Genomic DNA, 8,996 nt, shown 5'->3' with positions numbered 1-8,996 from the left:
TTATATCCTTCCTCATTTTGCCTTCTCCCCAAGTTCTTCTGGTTCTTGGATACCCCTGGCTGAGAGAACACAATCCCACATTCGATTGGGTGACCGGCAAGGTAACTAGTTGGAGCACTGAATGCCATGCTAACTGTCTGAGGACGGCCTGTTCCCATTCGGTTCCCAGTAAGGTCAGTGATTCTAACTCCCCAGATTTGTGGGGGAAATTCCTGAAACATATCACGAATTGGGTGAGGTGTTCAGTAAGCAGAAGGCACTGTCACTTCCTCCCCACCGACCGTATGATTGTGCCATTAACCTGTTTCCTGGAGCTGTCTATCCCAAGGGACGATTATACAGCATCTCTCGACCTGAACGGGAAGCTTTGGAGACCTACATAAAGGAGTCTCTAGCTGCTGGTCTCATTCGTTCCTCATCTTCACCACTGGGGGCAGGATTCTTTTTTGTGAGTAAAAAGGATGGTTCTCTTCGACCGTGTATTGATTACCGGGAGTTGAATGATATTACGGTCAAGAACAAGTATCCCCTGCCTTTGATGAACTCTGCTTTCAATTCCTTACAGGGTGCTACGGTGTTTACTAAACTTGACCTACGCAATGCGTATCATCTGGTCCGTGTCAGAGAGGGGGACGAGTGGTTGACTGGTTTCAATACACCGATGGGTCATTTCGAGTATCTGGTGATGCCGTTTGGATTGACCAATGCTCCTCCAGTGTTCCAGAGCATGGTGAATGACGTATTGAGAGATATGATCGGTCTGTTCGTGTTCGTTTACCTGGATGACATTTTTATTTTTTCTAAGGAGCATTCCAGCAACGTCCAGCATGTCAAGCAGGTTCTGCAGCGATTGCTGGAGAACCGCCTGTTTGTGAAGGCCGAGAAGTGTGACTTTCACGCCCACACTACATCCTTCCTCGGGTACATCATCTCCCGGGGAGAGATTAAGATGGACCAAGAGAAGGTTAGGGCAGTTCTGGATTGGGCCCAGCCTGATACGAGATTGCAGCTCCAGAGGTTTCTGGGGTTTGCGAATTTCTAGCGTCGGTTTATCCGAGACTACAGCCGTGTGGCCGCTCCATTAACTGCTCTGACTTCTAGCACCAGGACCTTCAGTTGGAATCCGGAGGCAGATCGAGCGTTTCTGGAATTGAAGAGTCGATTCACCAATGCCCCGATTCTCTCTCAACCTGACACTGCCCGACAGTTTGTCATGGAAGTGGACGCGTCTGATGTGGGGGTTGGCGCCATCCTGTCCCAGCGAAGCTCCACTGACGGCAAACTCCATCCCTGTGCTTTCTACTCTCGTCATCTGTCGTCGGCGGAGAGGAATTACGATGTGGGTAACCGGGAGCTTCTTGCGGTGAAACTGGCCTTGGACGAGTGGCGCCACTGGTTGGAGGGAGCGGAGCAACCGTTTATTGTCTGGACTGACCACAAGAATCTAGCGTACGTGCAATCGGCTAGACATCTCAACTCACGTCAGGCCAGGTGGGTTTTGTTTTTTGGACGTTTTAATTTTCCCCTGACATTCCGACCTGGATCTAAGAACGGCAAGGCAGACGCCTTGTCCCGGATGTTCTCCAAGACGAAGGAGAGTGGGGCCAAGACCGAGACGATTCTTCCCCAAAACTTCATGGGGGAGCTGTCACATGGATGAGGAGGAGGTTCTGGCAGCCCTACGGACGCAGCCCGGTCCCGGTAACGGTCCACCCGGTCGGTTGTTTGTGCCTGAGTCTGTCCGGTCTGCTGTCCTCCAATGGTCCCACGCCAGTAAGATGGCTTCTCACCCTGGCGTGGCTCGGACGATGGCATTACTACGCAGACGATTTTGGTGGCCTGCCATGGGAGAAGATACCCGGGGGTTTGTTGCTACATGCCCAGTATGTGCACAGAATAAGAGTGCCAATTGGGCCAGTTCTGGACTTCTTCACCCCCTACCTATTCCCCGGCGACCATGGTCGCATCTGGCTCTGGACTTTGTTACGCGATTGCCCTCTTCTGAAGGGAACACGGTCATTCTGACTATTGTGGACCGATTCAGCAAGTTCGCCCACTTTGTACCCATCTCCAAGCTTCCCTCTGCCTCTGAGACATCCGAGATCCTGGTTAGTGAGGTTTTCAGGGTCCACGGGTTGCCCAGTGACATTGTTTCCGACCGTGGTCCTCAGTTTACCTCTGCTGTCTGGAAATCCTTCTGTTTGGCCATTGGAGCTACAGTCAGTCTGACATCTGGATTTCACCCCCAATCTAATGGTCAGGCGGAGAGAGCCAACCAGAAGATGGAATCCACGCTGCGCTGCCTTGTCTCCTCCAACCCCGCCTCTTGGGCCTCTCAGTTGCCATGGGTTGAGTATGCCCATAATACTCTCCCTACATCTGCTACTGGGATGTCTCCTTTCCAGTGCCTGTACGGTTACCAACCTCCCTTGTTTCCTTCTCAGGAGAAGGATCTCGCGGTACCCTCAGTCCAGGCCCACATTCGTCGTTGCCACCGGACCTGGCATCGGGCCAGAAAGGCTCTCCTTAGAGTTTCTGACCGTTATCAGCTCCAGGCAAATTGTCGCCGGATTCCAGCTCCAGTTTATGCCATTGGAGATAAGGTATGGTTGGCTACACGGGATCTTCCTCTGCGGACGGAATCAAGGAAACTGTCCCCTAAGTTCATTGGTCCGTTTGTGGTGGAGAAGGTGATTAATCCTGTTGTGGTTCGTCTTAAGTTGCCTAGAACTCTGAGTCCACCCCACCTTTCATGTCTCCTGCCTCAAGCCTGTGCACCTCAGTCCTCTGCTACCCCCTCCGCCTCCTCCTCCTCCGCCTCGAATGGTCGAAGGTGGTCCAGTCTACACGGTGCGCCGCATTATGGATTCCAGACGGCGGGGTCGGGGTTTTCAGTATCTCGTGGACTGGGAGGGGTATGGTCCTGAGGAGAGGAGTTGGATTCCTCGGCGTCAAATCCTTGACATTACCCTCCTTACTGACTTCTACCGCATCCATCCTGGCGCTACCGCACGGCAAGCGGTACCAGAGCGCCAAGTCTAGGTCCAAGAGGATTCTAAATAGCTTCTACCCCAAGCCATAAGACTCCTGAACATCTAATAAAAAGGCTACCCAGACTATTTGCATTGCCCCCCCTTTACACCGCTGCTACTCTCTGTTGTTATCATCTATGCATAGTCACTTTAATAACTCTACCTACATTACCTCGACTAACCGGTGTCCTCGCACATTGACACTGTATACCGGTACCCCCCTGTATATAGTCTCACTATTGTTATTTTACTGCTGCTCTTTAATTACTTGTTACTTTTATTTCTTATTCTTATTCATATTTTTTCTTTTTGTTATTATTTTTATTTTAACTTCATTGTTAGTTAGGGGCTCTTAAGTAAGCATTTCACTGTAAGGTCTACACCTGTTGTATTCGGCGCTTGTGACTAATAACATTTGATTTGAATATAGATTTCCTTGTTCATGCGTGGTTTGGCTGGACCAGTCATCAGTACTATCTGCAGTGCCTCTATTCAAATGACTATCAAATGACTCTCGTTGCTGCTACTATTATTTTTTTTATCCTGCTCCTCAGCCACTTTACCCTTGATTGTATGCATACAACTACCTCATCTATCACTATCGTTGTTGATATTGTTCATGTACTACATAGTGTCAATATAAATAAAATATACACTATCTATTTCTGATATTGCTGTTATGCAAGCAACCATTGGCTGTACCGTTTACACCTTCTGTAGAAACCCATCCACTTAGCAAGACTTAGCAAAATATTGATATATCAAATGAATACTGATACAGTATGTATGGTCATAACATTATTTTGTGACATACCACACGGACTCACTAAACACAAATGCTTAGTTTGTAAATTATGTCTGAGTGTTGGAGTTTGCCCCTGGCTATAGGTCAATAAAAAATCTAAATCGGGCCGTCTGGTTTAAGGAATTTGAAATTATTTATACTTTTACTTTTGATATTTAAGTACATTTTAGCAATTCCATTTACTTTTGATACTTTAGTATGGAATTTGATACTTTAGACTTTTACTTAAGTTGCATTTTACTGGGTTACTTAATTTTACTTCCGTCATTTTCAATTAAGCTATCTTTACATCTGGACACTTTCTGTTTACCTGGAATTTTTCCTTATGGTGGGCTACTACCACTTTTAGTCTTAATCTTCACTACACTACTCACTGTTTAGCATGACTTAAAATGTGAATCCTTAAAGAGATGGGTGGGGCTGGCTTAAGAGGGTGTGAACAATTCTGAATGGGTGTAGATCAAGGAGAGCTCTCGAGTAGGTACCAAAACATTCAAAGGCCCTTTTCTCAAAAGTGAGTTCACAATTTTAGCAACTTTCAAAGCAGAATTACTTCCCCATTGTTCCTCAAAAATGCAGTGTATGATATACCATTTTCTAGCTCTGAGTCCCTACTTTTTACCAACGTAAAAACACAATTTCAAATTTTGCTACATGGACCGAATCCAGCTGGTGAGATTTCTTCATTCAAGTGGTATACACAGTAGGAATTGAGTTTTTGCTCAGTTGCTTCATGACTCTAAAACCTAATTACAGTTGAAGTCGAAAGTTTACATACACTTAGGTTGGAGTCGTTAAAACTCGTTTTTCAACCACTCCACAAATAACTTGTTAACAAACTATAGTTTTGGCAAGTCGATTAGGACATCTACTTTGTGCATGACACAAGTAATTTTTCCAACAATTGTTTACAGACAGATTATTTCACTTATTATTCACTGTATCACAATTCCAGTGGGTCAGAAGTTTACATACAGTGAGGGAAAAAAGTATTTGATCCCCTGCTGATTTTGTACGTTTGCCCACTGACAAAGAAATGATCAGTCTATAACTTTAATGGTAGGTTTATTTGAACAGTGAGAGACAGAATAACAACAACAAAAAATCCAGAAAAACGTATGTCAAAAATTTTATAAATTGATTAGCATTTTAATGAGGGAAATAAGTATTTGACCCCTCTGCAAAACATGACTTAGTACTTGGTGGCAAAACCCTTGTTGGCAATCACAGAGGTCAGACGTTTCTTGTAGTTGGCCACCAGGTTTGCACACATCTCAGGAGGGATTTTGTCCCACTCCTCTTTGCAGATCTTTTCCAAGTCATTAAGGTTTCAATGCTGACGTTTGGCAACTCGAACCTTCAGCTCCCTCCACAGATTTTCTATGGGATTAAGGTCTGGAGACTGGCTAGGCCACTCTAGGACCTTAATGTGCTTCTTCTTGAGTCACTCCTTTGTTGCCTTGGCCGTATGTTTTGGGTCATTGCCATGCTGTAATACCCATCCACGACCCATTTTCAATGCCCTGGCTGAGGGAAGGAGGTTTTCACCCAAGATTTGATGGTACATGGCCCCGTCCATCGTCCCTTTGATGCGATGAAGTTGTCCTGTCCCCTTAGCAGAAAAACACCCCCAAAGCATAATGTTTCCACCTCCATGTTTGACGGTGGGGATGTTGTTCTTGGGGTCATAGGCAGCATTACTTCTCCTCCAAACACGGCGAGTTGAGTTCATGCCAAAGAGCTCCATTTTGGTCTCATCTGACCACAACACTTTCACACAGTTGTCCTGTGAATCATTCAGATGTTCATTGGCAAACTTCAGACGGGCATGTATATGTGCTTTCTTGAGCAGGGGGACCTTCTGGGCACTGCAGGATTTCAGTCCTTCATGGCGTAGTGTGTTACCAAATGTTTTCTTGGTGATTATGGTCCCAGCTGCCTTGAGATCATTGACAAGATCCTCCCGAGTAGTTCTGGGCTGATTCCTCACCGTTCTCATGATCATTGCAACTCCACGAGGTGAGATCTTGCATGGAGCCCCAGGCCGAGGGAGATTGACAGTTCTTCTGTGTTTCTTCCATTTGCGAATAATCGCACGAACTGTTGTCACCTTCTCACCAAGCTGCTTGGTGATGGTCTTGTAGCCCATTCCAGCCTTGTGTAGGTCCACAATCTTGTCCCTGACATCCTTGGAGAGCTCTTTGGTCTTGGCCATGGTGGAGAGTTTGGAATTTGATTGATTGATTGCTTCTGTGGACAGGTGTCTTTTATACAGGTAACAAGCTGAGATTAGGAGCACTCCCTCTAAGAGTGTGCTCTTAATCTCAGCTCATTACCTGTATAAAAGACACCTGGGAGCCAGAAATCTTTCTTATTGAGAGGGGGTCAAATACTTATTTCCCTCATTAAAATGCAAATCAATTTATAACATTATTGACATGCGTTTTTCTGGATTTTTTTGTTGTTATTCTGTCTCTCACTGTTCAAATAAACCTACCATTAAAATTATAGACTGATCATTTCTTTGTCAGTGGGCAAACGTTGTAACACCCTGGCCATAGAGAGGGGTTTTTGTTCTTTATTTTGGTTAGGCCAGGGTGTTACATTGGGTGGGCGTTCTATGTTCCTTTTTCTATGTTTTTGTATTTCTTTGTTTTGGGCCGTGTGGCTCCCAATCAGGCACAGCTGAAGTTCGTTGTTGCTGATTGGGAGTCACACATAAGGAGCATGTTTTTCCTTTGGGTTTTGTGGGTAATTGTTTCTGTTTAGTGTTTTGCACCTGACAGGACTGTTTGGCTGTCAGTTTTCTCGTTTTGTTTTGTGTAGTGTTCTTTATTAAATTAAAATCATGATGAACACTAACTCCGCTGCACCTTGGTCTACTCTCTCTTCCGACAGCCGTTACAAACGTACAAAATCAGCAGGGGATCAAATACTTTTTTCCCTCACTGTACGCTAAGTTAACTGTGCCTTTAAACACTTTTTAGGATAGTTTGAAGTTGGGATCCTTTGCTCCGGACAAGGGCATTTTCATTGATAGGCACCGACATGGAAATAAATAATATTGAAAGTATTGAGACAACTTGAAAAACATTTTTTTCCCTAAAATTCCCCTAAATGTAAATTGCAGTCCTGTACAGGGATGTCTACTCAGATGTTGTTTTAGTCTGTAGCCACTAACCTACGGAACTGCTATCAAGATGGTATATCTGTACAAGATGACCTGTCTGCCACTTCAAGCTACTTTCAAAGATATAATGAGCTGTTGACAAATCCCTCACAGAGATGAGACTGTTTTAAACCAGAGTGGATTTATGTAAGGAGAATTTGATCTGTAGCATTTTGGTGTCCGGTCCTGATACATCCATCTGAAAGGCTTGATTGGAGCCAATCAGTTACCGGTCCGTTGTCACAAAGTGCCTCCCCAACCTGGCGATCCTCGGCTCAAAACAGTCATCTATTCCCTTGAAAGGTTGGCAGATTGACAGCCTTGTTTCAAAAAGTCTTCCAACATCAGGCAATGATTGGAGCTTTAAAGGTTGACCACTAGTTTGGTCAGATACTATATTTTTTCCTTCGTATTTAGGGCTCTATCCGGTCTGTAAAGCTGAAGCGTTACAGATTCTGCAATCGAAATGTAACGGTAATTTCAGAGTGAGCCTAGAATGCAGTCCACTATAGTTTCTTTCAATTTCAATCATGCTTCTGCCATGCGGATTGAATAAAGCCCTTAGTCTGGATGGAGCCCATGTCAGAGCCCATTATCAAGGGTTGAACTGATTCAGACCATTGAGACCACATGTAGTTAATGGCCAGCATTGCCATGAACTAATCAATTAAGTATCTGGGAGAAATCAAACCAACACAACTGGCCTTGATGACTGTCTGGCCTTTGAAAAGGCTTGGCGATCAATCGAGAGTGTCTGGGTCACTGTTTCAAGCATCTAGCATGTCCTCCATATGGCTCATCTCTGTGCTCTGTGTATACCAGCTAAGACAAGAACAAAAGCTGTGGCTGCTTGGTGTGTACTCTAGCTCTCTGCAGCATGCAGCATCAGTGCAGGTTGGTACTGTGTCCCCAACCAGAAATAGTTGCTTGTTATCATGTCTCTGATCTTCTGAGGAGAGGCACAAAAGGCTTTTGGGACTTGGCTCAAAGGGGTTCTACAAAGAGACTTGGTGAAAAACAGGAGCGATATTGATCGATAGCTAATGATCTCTGGGAGATTTAAAGCGACTTGAGTGCATGACTTGTGGCGTGCTGGAAATGGGATAACTGTTCTATGAAGAGCTACGTATGATTGTCACCAAGTTCTGTTGGGATGTGACAGAGATGGATTTGTAAATTAATTACCTTATGTTATACAAATGTTAATTAGGTAGTATGATTACCTAATATTGTATCATGATCCATATTTGTTAGGAAGAGTGGAAAGAGGCCATGGTCACCTTAAAGACAAGGCTGTACTTTCATACTTTGTTTACTCCTAGAGGCTATAGCGAGTAGAAAGCAGATGTGAGAATATAATAAGTAGCCTTCCTGGCTGATACCAAACTCAAAGTCTTCCTAACTTCAGTGTCTGGTGAGGAGGTTTTGATGTTGTTGGCACAATGTCCCCTTAACATGGGACTCAGCTCGTTTTACACCAGGGGGTCTGGACGGGTAAAGCAAATAGTAAGGCCAGCACATACAGGTCTTTACAATAAGAGTTTGTTATACCTATCATTATTTATTTATATGGAGTCACATAGGCAGGTAGAGTGGAATTATAGTCTAGGTACACATGACTACACTTGCAACTGGTATACTGACTTCGATTTGTGAGTTGTGTAACATATTATTTGTAACATAATTACAATAATAACATATTTGTAACATAATATTTGTAAACAAACTCAAATAGATTGTGGCTAAACTTCCTCTCACTAATGAATTGGTTTATTACTCAGTTATCTGAGTTCATTTGCAAAATCCTTGAAATCGTGCCTTCTGCAAACAGGTTGTTGCAAGTACACCTGTACCTACACAGTAATTCCACTTTTCCTATGTAACTATTATGTACATACTAATAGGTAATTACGGACACGTTTTGTAGTGTGACTGATGTGGTTTATCCATTTCTCATCTATAAAAAAAGCAGCAGTGCTGAATGTTTAGG

The sequence above is a fragment of the Salmo trutta genome, chromosome 3 (assembly GCF_901001165.1).
Source record: "Salmo trutta chromosome 3, fSalTru1.1, whole genome shotgun sequence".
NCBI lineage: Eukaryota > Metazoa > Chordata > Actinopteri > Salmoniformes > Salmonidae > Salmo > Salmo trutta.
Note: the sequence above shows the minus strand (reverse complement) of the source record.